At 46.9% G+C, this 20,311-nt stretch overlaps 1 long non-coding RNA gene across 1 annotated transcript in view; it reads right to left on the bottom strand.

Moving 5' to 3' along the window:
* The window catches only part of LOC103351970 (uncharacterized), a 103,342-nt gene that overhangs the window by 10,889 nt on the left and 72,142 nt on the right, over nt 1-20,311 (bottom strand). The window contains exon 3 of the long non-coding RNA XR_007912131.2: nt 13,606-13,647. This is a non-coding gene — a long non-coding RNA (uncharacterized lncRNA). The remainder of the gene's footprint in view (nt 1-13,605; nt 13,648-20,311) is intronic.

Below are 20,311 nucleotides of genomic sequence, written 5' to 3'. Positions count from 1 at the left end.
GGGGTTTTTGTTTTGTTTTAATTTGTTTTTGGTGCCAGAGTGTATTGGCTTTCCATGCCTGAAATACTCTCATGGGCTCTTCAGCCAGATTCGAATGCCTTAAGGGCTGATTCTGAGGCCAGAGTGCTGTTTAGGACATCTGCCATTCTATGGGTCTTCTGTGTATCCTGCTTCCCATTTTGGATCGTTCTCTCCCTTTTTTATTCTATCAGTATTAGCAGACACTAGTCTTGTTTATGTGATCCCTTTGGCTCTTAATCCTATCATTATGATCAATTGTGAACTAAAACTGATCACTTGGACTAGTGAGATGGCATTGGTACATGCCACCTTGATAGGATTGAATTGGAATCCCCTGGCATGTTTCTAACTCTACCATTTGGGGCAAGTCCGATTGAGCATGTCCCAAACTGTACATCTCCTCCCTCTCTTATTCACACTCTTATATTTAACAGGGATCAATTTTAGATTTATTTATTTATTTATTTGAAAGTCAGAGTTACACAGAGAGGGGAGAGGCAGAGAGAGAGAGAGAGGTCTTCCATCCACTGGTTCACTCCCCAATTGGTTGCAATGGCTGGAGCTGTGCTGATCCGAAGCCAGGAGCCAGGAGCTTCCTCCGGGTCTCCCATGTGGGTGCAGGGGCCCAAGCACTTGGGTCATCTTTTACTGCTTTCCCAGGCCACAGCAGAGAGCTGGATTGGAAGAGGAACAGCCAGGACTAGAACCAGCGCCCATATGGGATGCCTGAATACCAGCCCCAGGAATAAATTTTTTTTTAAAAAATGGAAAGTTGAGAGAAAAGGAGGAGGAGACAGCAAGGGAGAAAGAACCAGAGAGAATTAAACTTCCTCTTGCCTAGTGGTCATGGTAGGGCCCTTGAACTGGCTTAGGCAAGGAGGATTTAGAGAATTGCTACAAGGATTAGCAGTATAATGTTAAGAGCATTGAACCTGACTGTAAATCCTAGTTCTGCGACCTTGAGCAGGTTATTCAGCTTCCTGTGCTTCAGTTTCTTCATATGTAAAATGGGCATGATGAAGCCAGCATTGAGATATAGTGAGTTAAGCCTCCACTTGCAGCACCAGCATCCCAATGGCTGCCGGTTCGTGTCCTCACTCCTCTACTTCTGATCCAGCTTCCTGCTAACGGCCTGGGAAAAGCAGAGGAAGATGGTTGAGGGGTTTGGGCCCTGGCCACCCAGGTGCAAGACCCAGATGAAGTTCCTGGCTCCCCGCTCCTGGCTTTGCCTGGCCCAGCCCTAGCTGTTGCAGTCATCTGGGGACCAGCAGATGGAAGATCTCTCACTCTCATTCTCGCTCTCGCTGTCTCTGATTTTCAAATAAATACGTAAATCTTTTTAAAATGGGCATGATGATATTATCTTCCTCACAGGGTTGTTACAAGGCCTAAGTGGGTAAAGTGCTTGGAGCACGATGTGAATGTGAGCTGTCATCATGCCTGTCTCAGGGAATCAAAGGCCAGGAATCTCCCTGGAACCCCACAGGAATCAGGCCCCTGCCTGTCTCTTGTCACCAACCCTACCTGCATCCGGACTTCATTATTTCCTCTCACTCTGTCACCAATAACTCCAGAGCATCACATGCGAAGACAACCAACTTCCCAGAGGGTGCTAGCTGAACTGAACTGCTTTCTGATCTCAAATACAGAAACTCAAGAAGGAACACACCAACTTATCCGAGTGACCAAGCCAGGTGCCTATGGGGCCAGTACCAAGTAAGTGGACTGGGATGTAGATCAGTGTCCAGAAAAAAAAAAAAAAACCTGACGGCTGGGCAGTGGTTGGGATGGTGGGGGAGAGACAGAGGATGTTTGAGAAGGGCAGTGCCAGTCACCCAAAACAATACTTGCCACACCCCGTCCTTGCATATCCCACTATTGCCCCATCCAAGAACAGTGAGCCCAGGAAAAGTGAGCACAAGCCACGTAGGCGGATTCTCCAGAGAGAGCTTTCTAATAGGCAGAGGCATCTCTTTGGTGGAGACCCTTGATAAAAACTGTGGCCCGAGCCTTGGGGACAATGAGCCTCCCAGTTCTGGGGTGTCTCCAGGATGCCTGCATGCTGCTGTACACATTCCCTCTGGCTCCGGCCCTTGGCACGTCCCAACCAGAGTATGGGTGTCTCATTCCTCCCACGACCCAGAATGTCTCAACAAGCCTGCCCACCTGTGGACTGGTGCTTGTGTCTAGATGTGTTGCTCTGAAGGCTGACGACAGACTGACTGTTGTGTCCCCCTTTTCGATTCCCAAGCAACCCCCCCATTTTAAGCAGTCCCTGCAGTGTGTTTAAATCCCCAGATTCTAAAACCACAGTCTTGCTGCCATGCTCTGAATGTCTGTGTCCCCTCCAACATTCATACACCCAATGGGATGATATGAGGTGGGGACCCTTGGGAGGTGATCAGAATGTGAGGGCAAAGCCCTTGTGCCTGCAGGTAGTGCCCTTGTCAGAGACCTCAGAGAGAGAGCTGCCTTCCCCCTCCCGCCAGGTGAGGGCACAGCAAGAGAGAGTAAGCATCTAGGACGGATGGCCCTAGAGACCTGTCCTACCCCTTCCCAGCTGAAAGGTACCTTCGATAAACCTGAAATGGAGCCCTCAGCAGATGCCAAATCTGACAGCTCCTTGACCCTGAACTTGCCAGCCTCCAGAACTGTGAGCTATACATTTCTGTTGTTAAGAAGCCACCCAGTCTACAGTATTTTGTTAAAGCCTCCCACAGAGACTAAGACACTTGCCAAGATGCAGGATAATTAGAATGCCAAGAAGAAAAAGAAAAAAAAACAGCTGGGATCCAGCGAGTCAAGCAGAAGGCTATTAAGGTTTGCCAGGCATAAGATGATTAAGGTTTGGACCAGAGTGATAGAAAGAGGACTGCAGAGGAAAAGACAGACTGGGGAGACATTCTACCGACAAAGTAAATGGAGACGTGTCCCAGAAGTACAGCTCAGTTATACTTATCCAGGATAACTTAGTGTCCTGGAAGAAAAGGGTAGGAAAATGTTTGAAAAATGAGAAGGTGATTACCAACACAAGGAGTGGCAGAGCTGAGAGGAAGGAGAAATATTAGACAATATAAACTGTTTACCGCTGCCTGCTGTGTCATTATTCTCAGCAAAACAGGAGTGAAAATGCATAATAAAAATAAGCTACAAAGAGTTGTGGACCTAGCCTTCCACACCCGATGATAATTTCTTCCATAACTTTTCCCATTGTTTTCAAAAGACTATTGGGGCAGGCGGGGGGATGAGGGAGTACACAGCCATTATGAGAATAAACATAGTGTATTAGTCATGATCCTCCAGAGGAGCAGCCTGAGATGTGGTTCCAGTCTGAGACTGAAGGCCTGAGAGCTAAGAGAACTGATAGTGCAAGTTCAAGTCTGAAGGCAAGACGAAACCAATGTCCGATCTCCAGCAGTCAGGCAAAGAGAGAGCGAGTGAGAGAGAGAGAGAGAGAGAGCGAGCTAGTTCCCCCTCCTTCCACCTTTCATTCCATTCAAGCACTTAGTAGATTATATACTAGCACACACACTGGAGAAGGCAATCTTCTTTATTAAGTCTACCAATTAAACTGCAATCTCATCCAGAGAAGCTCTCACAGAATCACTCTAAGTCATTTTAACCAAATAGCTGGGCACCACATGGACCAGTCAAGTTGCCATGGAAACTTAACCATCATAGTACACCATCACTCCACATCTTTGACTTTAAGTTCTTCCATTATTAAAAATTTTCATATGTCAGTTATTGTAAGTTGACTAACAAAAGCATATTTTTATAATTCTATTATTGCAGCTAGGCAGGTAATGGGAATCATATACCCCTAGATTGGGTGAGACCCTTATTCTACATTATTACAAGACCTAGTGACATGGGGCCGGCACTATGGCATAGGTTAAAGCTCTGTCTGCATTGTCAGCATCCCATATGGGCACCGGTTCTAGTCCCAGCTGCTCCATTTCCGATCCAGCCCTCTGCTATGGCCTGGGAAAGCAGTAGAAGATGACCCAAGCACTTGGGACCCTGCACCCATGTGGGAGACCCCAAAGAAGCTCCAGTTCAGATTGGCTCAGTTCCAGACATTGCGGCCATCTTAGGAGTGAACCAGCAGGTGGAAGATCTCCCTCTCCCTCCCTCTCTCTCTCTCTCTCTCTCTCTCTCTCCTTCCCTCTCTCTGTCTGTAACTCTGCCTCTCAAATAACTATAAATCTTTAAAAAAAAACAGACCTGCCGTGGTTCTGGCCACTGGGAATACAATAATGGACAACAGAAACAAAAATAATTTTTCTACTTTGTTGTTATGGATTTAGCATTCTAGGGGAGGAAAACAGGAAATAAATAGGGACAGACATTTGGCCCACTGGTTAAAGATACCAGATAAGATGCTAACAACCCACACCAGAGTGCCTGAGATTAATTCCGAGCTCAGACTCCTGACTCCAGCCCCCTGCTAATGCAGAATCTGGGAAGCATTGGTGACGGCTCAAGTCATTGGGTTCTTGCCTCTCACATGGGAGACCTGGATTGAGTTCACAGCTCCCAGCTTTGGTCTCAGACTGGGGGCACTGCAGGCATCTGGGGGGTCAACCAATGGATTGGAGCTCTCTATCATCTATCTATCTATCTATCATTTGCTTATCTTGATCTCTATCTCCCTCTGACTCTCAAATGAAAAAATTTTTAAAAGCACACATATATGGATATATAGATAGATATAGATATATTATGGATACATTCCTGGTACTACAGCAAAATACCTGAGACTGGTAATTTATAAAGAACAGAAATAATTTCATTCTAATAGTTCTAGAGACTAGAAGTTCAAGATGAAGGTGCCAACATGTTTGTTGTCTGGTAAGGGTATAGTCTCTGCTTCCAAGATGGCACCTTGTTGCTCTGCCTTCCCGAGCGGTTGACTGATGTACCCTCATATGGCAGAAGGTAGAAGGGCTAGAGGACCTAACTAGTTCCCTGGATCCCTTTTATAACCCATTCGTGAGGGTGAAGCCCTTGTAACTGAATCACCTCCCGGAGACACCACCCCTCCAGGTCTCTACACTATCACACTGGTTCCAACACATGAATCTGGGGAGGATGCACACATTCAAACTTTTGCAGTGTCTGTTTGTGTGTGTGTCTGTGTGTGTGTGTGAGATGTTAGATGGTGATAAATGCTGTGTAAAAACTAAAGCAAGGGGGGCTGGCGCCATGGTGCAGTAGGTTAATCCTCTGTCTGCGTCGCTGGCATCCCATATGGGTGCTGGTTCTAGTCCTGGCTGCTCCTCTTCCAATCCAGCTCTCTGCTATGGCCTGGGAAAGCAGTAGAAGATGGCCTAAGTCCTTGAGCCCCTGAACCCACGTGGGAGACCAGGAAGCAGCTCCTGGCTCCTGGCTTTGGATCGGCGTAGCTCTGGCCCTTGTGGCCATTTGGGGGGTGAACCAACAGAAGGAAGACCTTTCTCTCTGTCTCTCTCTCTCTCTCACTGTTTGTTACTCTACCTCTCAAATAAATAAATAATAATAAAAACTAAAGCAAGGGGGCCAGTGCTGTAGCATAATGAGCTAAGCTGCTTCTGCAATGCCAGCAGTTCATATGGGCACTAGCGCATGCCCTGGCTGCTCCACTTCTGATCCAGCTCCCTGCTAATGGCCTGGAAAAAGCAGCAGAAAATGGCTAAGTGCTTGGGCCCCTGCACCCACGTGGAAGACTCAGATGAAGTTCCTGGCTCCTTGCTTCAGCCTGGCCCAGTCCTGGCCATTGAAGCCATTTGGGGAGTGAACCAACAGATGGAAGATATTCTATCTGTCTGTCTCTCTTTCTTTCTGAAACCCTGCCTTTCAAATAAATTAAATAAATCTTTTTTAAAAAAACACTAAAGTAGGGAATAGATGTAAAGATGAGAGAATGAACCATGCTGATAATAGTATTCCTGCAGAGGGAACAGCAACTACAGAGGCTCAGAGTCAGCCATGTCGTCAGCGAGTGCGAAGAACATAAAGAGAGCAGAGTCACTGGAGCAGAGCGGGACAATGCTGAGGTGAGATCAGAGAGCTAACTAGAGGGGAGAGGGCAGATCACGTTGGGCCCTGCTGAACTCAAAGTGAAATGAGGAGTGCTGGGGGGGCCTTGGGGCTGACAGGTGACAGCATGTGACCTACTCAGTACAAGAATCACCCTGAAAGCATCGAGAACAAGCTTCTGGGTAGAGGGAGGGAGGAAGCGGGAACACCAGCGTGGCGGCTGTTGCAATAGTCCAAGAAAGAGGTCATGGCAGCTTCAGGGTGTTCACCGTGGAGGACAAAAGTGGTTTTGAAGGTGCTACCAGCAGGGTTTTCTGATAGGGCTGGGAGGCGGAAGAGAAGGAGGGGAGTCGGGGTGGCTGCTGGATGGATGGGTGGAGAGCCATTACCTGAAATGGGCAAGACTCCAGGATGAACAGACCTGAGAGGGAAATCATTTTGGCTTTTCTTAACCTGTTAAGTTTGAGACATCTATTACACATTCTAGTGTGCGTGTCAAGTAGGCTATTAGACAGTCTGGCGTGCAGAGGGGAGGTCTAGACTAGAGATACAAGTTTGGGATTTGCTAGTGTATTGATGATTGCTTTGGCTTGAATGCCCCCTCCAAAACTCATGTTTAAATTTATTGTCACCGGGGCCAGTGCTTTGGCTTAGTGGGTAAAGCTGTCACCTGCAGTACTGGCATCCCATATGGGCACCGGTTCCAGTCCCTGCTGCTGCACTTCCGATCCAGCTCTCTGCTATAGCCTGGGAAAGCAGTAGAAGATGGCCCAAGTGCTTAGGCCCCTGCACCCATGTGGGAGACCTGGAAGAAGCTCCTGGCTCCTGGCTTCGGATCGATGCAGCTCTGACCTTTGCAGTCATCTGGGGAGTGAACCAGCAGATGGAAGACCTCTCTCTCTCTCTCTCTCACTCTCACTCTCTGCCTCTCCTTCTCTGTGTAACTCTGACTTTCAAATAAATAAATAGATAAATTTATTGTCACTGCAACAGAATCAAGAGGCTTTAAGAGACTACTAGGCTATGAGGGCTCCATTCTCCTGACTGTATTAGTGCTGTTATCACACAGGGCTGAAATGATTGCAGGAGTCCAACCCGCTTTCTCTCTGTGTTCACACTCGCTCAGCCCGTGATGCCATTGAAGTGCTCTTGGACTTCTCAATCTCCAGAACAATGAGCCTCAGAGTTACAGAGAGAAAGAGTGACACACACACACACACACACACACACAGAGAGAGAGAGAGAGAGAGAGAGAGAGAACCTTCCAACCTTCCATCTGCTGGCCGCAGAAAACAGACTAAGACAAAGATATTTAAAGACATAACACTGAATGAAATCACAAAAAGAGTGGGTATTGCTAGAGAAGAAAACAAGCTCAAGGACTAAGCCTGCAGGCAATGCAATATGAACAAACTGGAGAAAAGAGTAGGAAATTGCAAATAAGACTGAGAAGGAGCAGTGCAAAATGTAGGAAGAAAATCATTTTAAAGGTTATATTTACAAAGTTGTTGCCCAGCCTACATAAAAAGCAGCAGAACCCAGAGTGCAAAATTACCTGCAGAAGTATTACACAGGAGAGGGTATTTAAGTGCAGCAGTTCAGATGCTGCTTGGAATGCCCACAACCCGGGTGGGACCCCCAATCCCAGCTTCCTACAAATGCACACCCTGGAGGCAGTGGGTCCCTGTCACCCATCTGGCAGGCCTGGATTTAGTTCCTGGCTCCTGAGTTTGACCTGGCTGCTGTAAACATTTGGGAAGCGAACCAGCAGATGGGAGTGTTCTCTCTCTCTCTCTCTCTCTCTGTGTGTGTGTGTGTGTGTGTGTGTGTCTGTCACTCTCTGCCTTTCAAATAAATAAAATAAATATGTAATGTTTAAATGCTAGACAAATGAATGAATAAAAATTGAAGTTGCTCAGTAATCTTGTCGTTCCCAGCAACATGAATGGAACTGGAGGGCCTCATGTTAAGTGAAATAAGGCAGGCACAGAAAGACAAGCACCACATCTCACTCACATCTGGAATCTAAACAAGTCGATCACACAGAAGTTGAGAGCAGAACAGTGGTTAACATAGAGGGGAAGACTCGAGGTGGGGCAGTTGATCAACAAATCATAAGGCATAGATAGGAGAAGGAAAGATCTGGTGTTCTATTGCACAATAAGATAATTCTAGATCATGATAATGCACCATATATTTTTCTAAAAACCCTATAAAAAGATTTTGAGTGTTTTCACCATAAACAAGTAAGTGTTTTGGGGACCAGCATGTGATACGGCGGGATAAACCACTATCTATGAGTCTGGCATCTCATTATCAGAACACCAGTTCATGTCCCAATTACTCTGCTTCTGATCCAGCTCCCTGCTAATGTCCCTGGGAAGTCAGTAGAAGATGGCCCAAGTGCTTGGGCCCCTGCCACCCACGTGGCAGACCTGGATAGAATTCCGGCTTTTGGCTTCAGCCTGGCCCAGCTCTAGTATTTGTGGCCATTTGAGGAGTGAACAAGTAGATGGATTCTTTCTCTTTCTCTCTCCCCCACTCTATCACTTTGCCTTTCAAATACATATATACATATACATATTAATCTTTTTTAAAAAAGAAATAAATGTTTGAGGAAACAGATGTATTTACCCTGACTAGACATTTCACGGTGTATGTGTGAACTGCAACATCACATAGTATCCCATAAGTATGTGCAATTTTTATGTGTCAGTTAAAAATTGAAATTTAAAAAAAATCTGAACTTCTCACCATCCTTAGGCAACTTTTATGCACATGCCAGTATATTAAGTATTCGTATGGAGTCTGGAAGAGTATATGAGGTCAGCAGGTATTTTTGCCAAATTTAACACACGGCCCATCACTTAGGGAACTATATTTCCTGTTCGACTCTGCCCCTCCTCCAACATCCTGGAAATACACTCCCTGGTTCTTCTTTGATCCATCTAGAGTCCCTTTTCCCAGATTCTTCGTCCAAGCCTGGCCTTAGAAAATGAGTTCACTCTGAAATACTCAGGGATGTCTTAATGAGCTTGATTTTCAGCTGTTACCCCTGATGGAACTCACAAACTACATTAAAAAAAAAAAAACAACAATCAACTGTGACAGCCTTGACAGGAGACGGGAATGCTATTAGCAACCACTATTAGCAGTGAATGAGTGTCCTTATATATACACTGAGCTCTCTAAGCAGTAAAACGCAGGTGGCTGGGGGAGGAAGAAGCACAAAGAGGTGGGCCAGGACAAAGATAAGCTTTGTTTTCCCTCACTCATTACATTTCCACTTTTCTTACCGCTAAGACACATTCGTTATGGAAACATGCCTGGATAAAGAACCCAGAGAGAAACCGCAAACAGATCTTCAAGTGTCATTTGTGTCTCTGGATAGCTAGAGACACGAATACTAACTCTACCCAGGCTCCTGTAACGCTCCTTTCATTCTGGCTACAGCCTGGAGGAAATTCTCATTTTGCAATCCCACCTCTGAGGCTTCTTAGTGTGAGAGGGAAACTCAGCTAATGCCAGTTCCAAATGCCATTAAAAAAAAAAAAAACCTCCCTCAAAGTAGCATATTTGATTGTGGTAGTAAAGCATCAGAGGTGGAGGGGCACTCCAAGACCATTCAGTCCAAGATCCTCATTTTCCAGATGAGGAAACTGAGGCACGGAGCAGGAAAATGAGCTGCCCACAGTCAGAGAGTGAGAGAATGGCAGAGCTGGAACATTCCCGAGCTCCCACCCCCGGCTCGGGCTCGCTCTTTTCACTACACGTGAGCACGTACTAATGGAAAACAAATTAAAGCGGAAGATTGCAAAAGGGCTAGAAACCCTGAAATTGCTTGTAAAGGATTGTTATTTTCTCAACTGGTTTTCCGCAGCACCAGAAATTCTAGCTGAAGTAATCCACAGAGCCAAACAAAGAGCATGACAGTCAAATACTAATCACTACTTTCATTTGAAAGCATTTTATTTACAGCCTGCGTTTCTCTTCAAGGGGCAAGACTCCACATATGTAAAGACGGAATTTAACACTATCGAAAGTTTGTTGTAGCGATTACTGACAACTGCAGGTGAATGACTCATGGTTCCCAGGCACACCTTTTCTGCCATCAAACAGCTAAAATTGCTCACCAGCAAAGAGGGAGCCTAGGGCCCGTCTCCGCCTGAGATGGATGGAGCGGGTTAAATCACTGACGACATCAGGCTAGGTTTTTGTGAACAAGGACAGGGAAAGACAGGGCCAGGAAGACTGCATGCGTAAGAGCAGGGGAACAGGTGTGTGGTACTAAATGCCACTCCTTCCGCAGCTCTGTGGGGACATCCCGGGAGCCACCTGGTGTACACTATCCTTAAGAGCACGGATCGTGAGCAGGCAGGGTGGTGGCAGCATCATTCACTGACAGTAAGGATAGAAAATGGGACTTCATTGTAGCAATTAAGACACCATTTGAGGCCGGCGCCGTGGCTCACTAGGCTAATCCTCTGCCTTGCAGCGCCGGCACACCGGGTTCTAGTCCCGGTTGGGGTGCCGGATTCTGTCCCGGTTGCCCCTCTTCCAGGCCAGCTCTCTGCTGTGGCCAGGGAATGCAGTGGAGGATGGCCCAAGTGTTGGGCCCTGCACCCCATGGGAGACCAGGAGAAGCACCTGGCTCCTGCCATCGGATCAGCGCTGTGCGCCGGCCGCAGCGCGCCGGCTGTGGCAGCCATTGGAGGGTGAACCAACGGCAAAGGAAGACCTTTCTCTCTGTCTCTCTTTCACTGTCCACTCTGCCTCTAAAAAAAAAAAAAAGATACCATTTGAGACACCGCATCCAGTATCAGAGTGCCTGCTTGGAGTCCTGGCTCCTCTCCCGATTCCAGCTTCCGGCTAATTCACACCCTGGGAAGCAGCAGTGATGGCTCAAATACTTGGGTCCCTGCCACCCATGAGGGAGACCCATATTGAGATCCAGGCTCCTGGCTTCAGCCTGGCACAGCTCAGGCTGTTGTGGGCATTTGAAGAGTGAAAGAATAGATGGGACGAGTGTGTATGAGAGAGAGAGAGAGAGAGAGAGAGAGAGAGAGAGAGATGGACTTCCTACAGGAGGCAGCTCGTGAGGAAAGACAAGGAGAACCGCAGGAGGGAAAGCGCAGGGGCGGGGACTGTCGCTCCCCGTCTTCGCGGAGGAACGACACTAAACCCTGCCTAGGCTTCATATCCGAGTCACGGCACCATTATGTCGCTCCCCCTCTTCATGGAGGAACGACACAGGACCCTGCGCTGTTCTTTTGTCTGCTCGGCCTTCCCCGGGTTTGCTGCTGGTTCTTCCCGGGTTGGCTACCATCCCTTCCACCTCCGTGGAAGGGCGGGCCCCCTGCCACTTTCCCCACTTCCGCAGGGGAGCGGCACACCGCAGGCCGGCTCTCTCGGGGGCTGCACAGGTGTTCCTTCAGATAGATGTTCCCCGTGCATGTTCTCTCTCTCCTCCTTTATAGTCCTCTTCCACCAATCCCAACTCTGCTACCCACACGCCAAGTACGCTGCTCTCCTCCAATCAGGAGCAGGTCCTGCTGTTTATTGGTTGAACTGGAGGCAGCTGTGTAGAAGCTGTTTCCTCCTCTCCCAGCGCCATATTGTGGGAGAGCAGATGCATAGAATAAGTCTTAATTCCAGTAACAGTCTAGTCTGAGTTGCTCCCCACAGGGGACGAATACAGGGGGTCTGTGTACAAGTGAGGCTGCCGGAAGATTGGGAAAAGGTGGGCAGAAGCGGGGCGGCCAGAGAGCCATGCAGAAGAGTATGGACCTGGTGGAGCTAGAGAACAGGATGGCATGAAGATCTGAGCTTGGAGCCCATTTGGGGAAATAAACATTGCAAAAGCAGCCGTGTGGCAGGACGGATTCGGCAGGGGGAAACAGCGAGGAAGGTAGTTATGGCAGCCCCAACAGGAAATGATGGAGGGTTAGATTATAAAACTGGAAGAGGGGGCCTGGTGCTGTGGCGCAGAGGCTTAAAGCCCTAGCCTGCGGCACCAGCATCACACATGGACACTGATTTGAGTCCTGGCTGCTCCACTTCCAATTCATCTCCCTGCTAATGTGCCTGGGAAGGCAGTAGAAGATGGCAGTAGAAGTGTTTGGGCCCCTGCACCCACATGGGAGATCCAGGTTCCTGGCTTCAGATTGGCTCAGCTCTGGCTGTTGAGGCCATTTGAGGAGTGAACCGGTGGATGAAAGACTCTCTCTGTCTACCTCTCTCTGTAACTCTGTCTTTCAAATAAATAAAATAAATCTTGGGGGGAAAAACTGGAAAAGGAACGGGAATTAGCAGTGTCAAAGATGCTTGAGCCTAAAGAAGGAAGAAAGGTTAGACCACTTGGATTTAAACTAATTTTGTCACTGCTTGCTGCGGATCTGTGATGATGCTGTATGCCATTGCTTTTGGATAAACAGGACTGAGAAAACCTCTCCCCCCACTCTTTGCCCCCTCCTCCCCAGCGTGTGTGTGTGGATGTGTACACATAGGTTGCAGAGCCTGACGCCTAAGGCAATCTGCCCTATACCTTCTGTTGTTCTGAATCTTATTAGAGGGAAGACAGGGAGATGGTCACAGGCATTCATATATGCAGATACTGTTTGGCTTAAATGAGTGACATTCCTCATTTATTGTTTCCCGTAACAGGAAACCCCAAAGTAGAGCAAACTCCAAGTATCCATCAACACGATTTATTTTAGAATATTTTCACTCTGCTCCCCACTCCCCAAACCTCTCACAAGCCCCTATTCTGGCCCCATACATCACTGATGACAGTGGAGAAGGGTACGTGCACTTTGGAGAACAGTTCTAGTTGCACCTGGTAAAGTTCGGTGTATACATCCCGTATGTCTTGGAAGTTTCACTTCCAGTTGTTCATCTAAGAGCAATGGAAATCTATGTCCACAGAAAGACTTGCATGGGAATGTTAGCAGTACCTTTTTTCATAACGGCCAGAAACCGGAAGCAATCTAAATGCCCAACAGCAGACGAATAAGCAAACCAGGTTGTAATCCAGACAAGGAAATGCTACGTCATGACGAATATGCTCATTAACCCATATGAGTCTCAAAAGCCTTCTGCTGAGCAAAAGAAGCCAGACTCAAAATCTAACGTAGTGTAAGATCTCGTTTGTTTTGCTCTCTATAAAAGGTAAAACTAAGGCAAGTGACAGCAAGGAGATCCATGGCTTCCTGGGGCTGGGGTGGCGGAACTGACTGCAAAGGTTGGAGAGGTCACCTTTAGCATGTCGGGAATGTTCTACCTCTTGATTGTCATGATGGAGTCTTGGGTGTACGCATTTGTCAAAACTCATCAACCTATAGCACTTCAAAATGGTGTACTTTATTATGAATAAATAATACTTCAGTGAGGTTGATTTTAAAATCTTGACTGTTGATCACGCCAGAGAAGTGGAGACAGTGCATTGTTGTGATGAATGGGGGCAAATCCGAGTCTTCCTTCTCTTTTTTATTAAAAATTGTAAAATATGAATAATTCAAGCATACAAATTACAGAAAATAATAGAACAGACACTTCTGTACTTACCATTAAGATAAAACAGAGGTAAACACTTTGTCTTATGGAACTCTAAAAAAAAAGGAAGAACAAAAGAACAGGAGAGAGAAAACATTACCATTTCAGGTAAAGCCTCACTTCCATCACTTCTGTCTTCCTCCCCCCTCCCCAGAGAGAGCCATTTTCCTCAAGTTAATGTTTATTAAGCAGCTGCCTGGTTTTGCACATTTGCCATGTAAATATATGTCTATAAATAATGCATAGCATTGTTTTGTGTATTTTTTGACTGTATATAAATGGAATCTACTGCATGTATCTTCAAGCAAATTACTATTATCATATAACATTATTTTTTGGATTTTGTATACATTGATTCAGATAGATATAGCTCATTCATTTTAGCTACCATGTGAATAAGCCACAGTTCATTTAGCCTTTCCTCAGCTAGGAATAGTATGTTCCAACTTCATCACTTTTATAAGAGGGCTGCAATAAGCATCCTCATATGCATTTTTGTATTGACACGTGCAAGGGTTTATCTTGGGTAGCATACAGATGTGGAGTTGCATCGCTTCTCGGCCTTTTGGCTAAGATCAAGTGTAGATGTGGAGTTGCTAGTTTGAAGAACCTTATGGATATGTATGCTGCTTAAGAAACACCATGAAACTTGGTGGCTTAAAACAGTAACTACTTTTCATAAATCTGCAGTTTGTACAAAGATGGCTCATCTCTATTCTACACAGAATCACCTGGTTGGCTCTCCTGGCACTGGAATCCTCACTTCCAAAATAGGATCATTCTCATTATTGGCAAATGAGTAATGGGTGTCACCTGGGAGCTCCGCCGGTGCTGTCAGCGGTGGATCTCCGTTTCACTCTGTGTGTGGCCCTCCGTGCACAGCAGTGTTTTGTATATTTTTGAATGCATGTAAGTGAATGCATGGTGTTACTTGGACTTTCTCACACAGCATGGTAGGTGGATTCCAAGTAGGCCCAGGCAGAAATCAAAGCCTCTTCTGATCTTGTGAATAAAATCCTAGTACATCACATCCAGTGCCTTCTATTAGTCAAGTAAATGACTAAAGCCAGCCCAAATTCAATGGGAGGAGTGAAAAAGGAATCTGCAGCCATTGTAAGCCTACCACATTCCACCTGCTAACTCTCTAAATATAGATTATTTATATTTTTCATACATGCAAAAAAGATTCCCTCCTCCCTTTCCCCACAGCTTGTAGTCTAGGGCTACAGATTCACTCTGTGAGGGAGAGGCTGCTGGGGTTTTTCATCCTCCCCCAGCCCTAGGCTGCCAAAGTTCTATTCCTGGCAGGCAAATCTGAAAGGATTGGATCTTCCTTTCATGGCCCAGCTCCCACTGGTACGATGAAGCAACAGACCCAAAGGACTGGCCCCCAAGTGGCTTCACCAGCCTGCTCATGGGATAGAGATTCCACATGAGACAGGCAAGCTGAGAATACCAAAGGGTACTGACATCTGCAGAGCCCACTGGTGAAGCAGGAGTGTCACTCTGGAAGAAGCTTCCCCCAACTCCAGGGTAGTGGTGCAGAAGTTCTGCCCACGGTGACAGGCAGACCTTAAGGACAGACAGAGCACCATAGCACTGCCTGTGATGGTGGGCTTTATTTAAACGAGAACTTGACTCAGTTGTAATAGAAATTAACAAGAGGTCAACGTTCAACCCAGACAAGGGAGACAACATGATGGGAAGAAGTTCCACCCACTGCTCCAATGGAAGCTGACCGTTTTTTTTATTGGGTTGGGGGGGCATGGCCTCTAAGTCTCTGGCTCATCCCCCTTGGCACAGGCACTTCAGTTTGCACCCAGCTTGGCGTTCTGCACAGGCACGGTTGGTTTTTTGCACATGACACACTCAAAATGGTGCTTCTGCTCACTGACACCTCACCAGAAAGGTCGTAAATGGGTCATACCAGCCTATTCTGGGCACCCCTACTGGTTGGGGAAGTCCCTAATGGGGCAGTAGAAGATCTTTTGCAGTTAGTAATGGTCTGAGCACTCCCTGCTCCTATTGGTTTGAAGCTGGGTGGAGCAACCTTTGGTCAGAGGAGGATACATAGATTAGGAGATGGCTATGTAGTCAGTGGGGACGGGCTTGATTTAGTGAGTCCTGCCTCTGCCCTATAGGGGCAGACATTTGGTGCAGTCATTAAGATGCTTGGGACACCCGCATCCCATATTGGAGTGCCTGGGTTCAAATCCTAACTCTGTTTCCAATTTCAGCTTCCTGCCAATGCATACCCTGGGAAGCAGCAGGTGATGGCTCAAGTACTTGTGTCCCTACCACTCAATGCAGGAGACTTGGAATGAGTCTCTGACTGCTGGCATCAGCCTGGTCCTGCCTCAGCTGTTGTGGGCATTTGGGGAGTGAACCAGCACATGGAAGATTATCTTTCTCTCTCTCTCTCTCTTTCTCTCTCTCTCTCTCTCTCTCCCGTCAAATGAAAATAAATAAATCAAAATTTTAAAAGAGAATGTAGAGAAATTCATACCTACAGGTGTGGTGAAAAACTGGAGATTTTGGTGGCAAGCAATTAAGAGACTGGTAGCTTCATAAGACTACTAAGTACCAAGCAAAATGGCAGAGCAGTCAGAAGATTAGCAGAGAGAATTTGGAGGAGCCAGTCCAGAAGATCACTATTGCAATCACACTTCCCACACAGGTCCTAAGACTGCTGTACTTTTCTGTACATCATTAGGCAAGATTTACTTCAGTTCTTTGAACATATTTATAATAGTTACTGCATTATTCTGTTTTCTATTACTATAACACACTGCCTGATGCTTGGCAACTCATAGAGAAAAGAGATATATTTGGCTCATGGTTCTGGAGGTTTGAGGACATGGCATTGGCATTGAATCAGCTCTAGTGAGGGCTGCATGGAAGAAGACATCACATCAGGAGCACATGCAAAAGGAGAGATCATATGGAGACACAGAAAGCCAGAATGAGGTGACAGGCCAGGCTCTCTCTTTCTCTCAAAGACGGGTTTATTTATTTGAAAGGCAGACTCACAGAGAGAGAGAGGCAGAGACAGAGAGACAACAGAGAGAAATTTTCTATCTGCTGATTCACTCCCCAAATGGCCACAACACTGAGGTCTGGGCAAGGCTGAACCCGGGAACCAAGAACTCCATCCGGGTCTCCCAGTGGGTGACAGGGGCCCAAGACCTTGGGCTACCTTCTTCTGCCTTCCAAGGCACATTAGCGGGAAGCTGCAGAAGCAGAGTAACCAGGACTTGAACTGGCACTCTGATATGGGATGAGAGTGGCACATGTAGTGCCTTGACATGCTGTACCATAACGCTGGCCCCAGGCTTTCTCTTTTAAAAAAAAAAAAAAAACAGCTCTCCAGGGGCCGGCATTATGGTGCAATGGGATAAACCACCACCTGCAATGCCAGAATCCCCTGTGGAAGCCGGGGCGCCTAGCAGCTCCAGTTCCAATACAGCTGCCTGCTAATGTGTTTGGGAAGGCAGCAGAAGATGGCCCAAGTATGTGGGCCCCAGCCATCCTTGTGGGAGACCCAAATGGAGTTCCTAGTTCCTGGGTTCTCAGCCCTAGCCATTGTAGCCATTTGGAAAGTGAGTCAGCAAATGGAAGATCGATCTCTCTCTCTCTCTCTCTCTCTTCCTCTTTCTGCCATGCTGCCTTTTGAATGAATGAATGAATGAATAAATAAATAAAATATTTAAAGGGGGAAAAGCAACCCTCCAACCAGGCAGGGGTTCTGTGAGAACTACATCAATTCCTTCCAAGGACAGAACCCCCAAAGGCCTTAATCACCTTCCACTAGGCCCCACCTCTTTTTTAAAAAAGATTTATTTTATTTATTTGAAAGGCAGAATCCAGAGAGAGAGAGAGAGAGTGTGCGCGAGCTTCCATCTGCTGGTTCACTCTCCAAAGGGGCTGCAATGGTCAGGGCTGGGCCAGGTCAAAGCCAGGAGCCAAGAGCTTCATTCGGGTTTCCCATGTAGGTGCAGGGGCCCAAACACTTGGGCCATCCTCTGCTGCTTTCCCAGGAGCATTAGCGGGGAGCTGGATAGGAAGTGGAGTAGCTGGAACTTAAATCGGTGCCTATGTGGGATGCTTAACTTGTTATGCCATAGCACCAGCCCCATAGGAGTCACCTCTTAAAGATTCTACCACCTCTCCCATTGCCATCCTGGGGATCAAGCTTCCAATACATGAACCTTCAGGGCACAAGCCACATTGGAACCATAGCAGCTGCTTTGAAGCCTTTGTGATTTTCTCATTACATCACATCTAATGACACACGCCAGTTTGTCCCATTATTGGCAATGATAATGTGACAAGTTTGTTAAGGCAGTGTCCCTCATTGTAACAGTAGCCTTTCCTTTGTAAATAGTGTTAAAATTGTCTAAGACTGTCCACTGAGGAGCTCGCATTGTGGTGCAGCAGGTTAAGCCGCCACCTGCAATGCCAGCATCCCATACGGGCACCTGTTCGAGTTCTGGCTGCTCTGCTTCTGATCCAGATCCCTGCTAATGGCCTGGGAAAGCAGCAGCAGATGACCCAAGTGTTTGGGCCCCCGCCTCCCATGAGAGACACCTGGAAGAAGCTCCTGGCTCCTGGCTTCGAATCAGCCCAGCTGCAGGTTGTTGCAGCCATTTGGGGAGGGAACCAGCAGATGGAGGATCTCTGTCCCTCCCTCTCGCTCTGTAGCTCTGCCTTTCAAATAAACAAATAAATAATTTGTAAAAAGGATTTACATGTGATCATGTGAAGAAGCAAACAGAGGCTAGTGAAACATGAGACTGTTAGGATGTCTTTTATTTATGGCCCATGTTCTGTGGAACTTATACATCATGGGGTCCCTGACACAAGTTCTCCCAAACTCTGAAGACCAGGAGACAGTGAGCCCCCACAGAATCAGCCTGGTTTCCCAACACTAGATCAATTTCTCTTGCTTCCCTCCCTGTTCAATGAATGATGATTCTGCTCTAAGGGACATGGGCATTTTAAAAGAGTTCATTGGCTATGCATCAACATCTGTATGGCAAACGCAGAATTCTGCAGCAACAAGCAGGGCACACTGGCATTCTGATTTAATCACGAGCAAGAAATGCTCTTCAGAGATCTACGGATGTGCCAGAATACCAAAACTATTGCAACAGCTGCAACACATTACACATTCTTAGGTGTTGTGCTTTTCTTTAGGGGAGAAAGAGGTGTATGTGTTTAGAGGGGAGTTGTTAATTTCATCCTCGTATATGTAGGTAAGGATTAAAAGGATATAGTCACACAAGTCAGTCTCCCAGAATTCAATGAAGTCTTCCTTGGGCAGCTGTAGGAAAGCTGACTACAGATAAAACCAAAACAAAGAATGAAGACAAGTAGCCTCCCATGCGTTCTGTGCAAATGAGACATTGCACTTGGACTCTAGAAAGGAAGTCTCTTTGTCGCACTTCATGTGCTGCTTTCTGGAAAAGAAAGGCAAACCTTGATTTCAAAGACGATTTGCACTCATGAATTGACTGTTTATATACCCTCAGGCCACGAATGAAGCGCTCTAGGGTCAGAATCCCATAATCCAAAAAGTCCTCTTTGGGCCGGCACCATGGCTCACTTGGCTAATCCTCCGCCTGCAGCGCCAGCACCCCAGGTTCTAGTCCCGGTTGGGGTGCTGGATTCTGTCCCGGTTGCTCCTCTTCCAGTCCAGCTCTCTGCTGTGGCCCGGGAGTGCAGTGGAGGATGGCCCAGGTGCTTGGGCCCTGCACCCCATGGGAGACCAGGAGGAAGCACCTGGCTCCTGGCTTTGGATCGGCGCAGCGCGCCGGCCATAGCAGCCATTTGGGGGGTGAACCAACGGAAAAGGAAGACCTCTCTGTCTCTCTCTCTCTCACTGTCTCACTCTGCTTGTCAAAAAAAAAAAAGTCCTCTTTGACTAATCCTAAGATTCTTATCCCGGGGCCCATGAACCCCTGGGGGGATCTCTAGCAGACTTCATAAAAGACTTTGTACGCCCCATCTATGTCATCTATGGTGTGTGGGAGTGAGGGGTTAGGGCTTATTTGCATCCATTTGTGAAGGGGGCCCTTGTTTTCCTCAGATTCTCCAAGGTACTTAGAACCCTTAGCAAAATGGCTGGGCTGCTAGAGCAAACAATGGTTGAGCTCTTGCCCTGGTCTACAAAGGCTTAGAATTCATGAAGAAACAGTGGCTTAAATAAGTTCGGATCTGTCAAATATAATCCAAAATGGCACACGCGGAACATCAACAGTTTTGACGTCCTAGGCAACATGCTGAGTGTTAGCACTGGGGTCACTGGGGCAGATGAATCTTAGTTTGCCCTCTTCCTCACCAGGCTCATACATTCTCCTTAGCCCTAACAGAATATTGTCTGCACCATGCTCTACAACTGAATCGTGGCATCTACCTAGCTGTTGTGCTCCTGACTTGCAGTGTCAAATGCCAAAGACAAAAATAATTTTTAGAAAATGGCAGCATTTACTCTATGATAAGCACCGTGTCCAGTGTTTCACCTGTCATTTAGTACTCACAGCAATCCTATAAAGTTAGTGTTACTATTAGTCCATTTCACTGATGAGAAAACTGAGGCCCCAAACTGAGGTTGTGACTACTCTAAGGGCATACAATTGGTAACAGATAAAATTGTCAAAGATCATGATAGTCGCCTCTAAAACATACCGCTCTCCACTCCTCCAACAATAACCTGCTC

This window comes from Oryctolagus cuniculus, chromosome X, assembly GCF_964237555.1.
Source record: "Oryctolagus cuniculus chromosome X, mOryCun1.1, whole genome shotgun sequence".
In the NCBI taxonomy this organism is placed as follows: Eukaryota; Metazoa; Chordata; class Mammalia; order Lagomorpha; family Leporidae; genus Oryctolagus; species Oryctolagus cuniculus.
The sequence above is the reverse complement of the archived record's forward strand: the minus strand, read 5'-3'. Positions and strand labels throughout refer to the sequence as shown.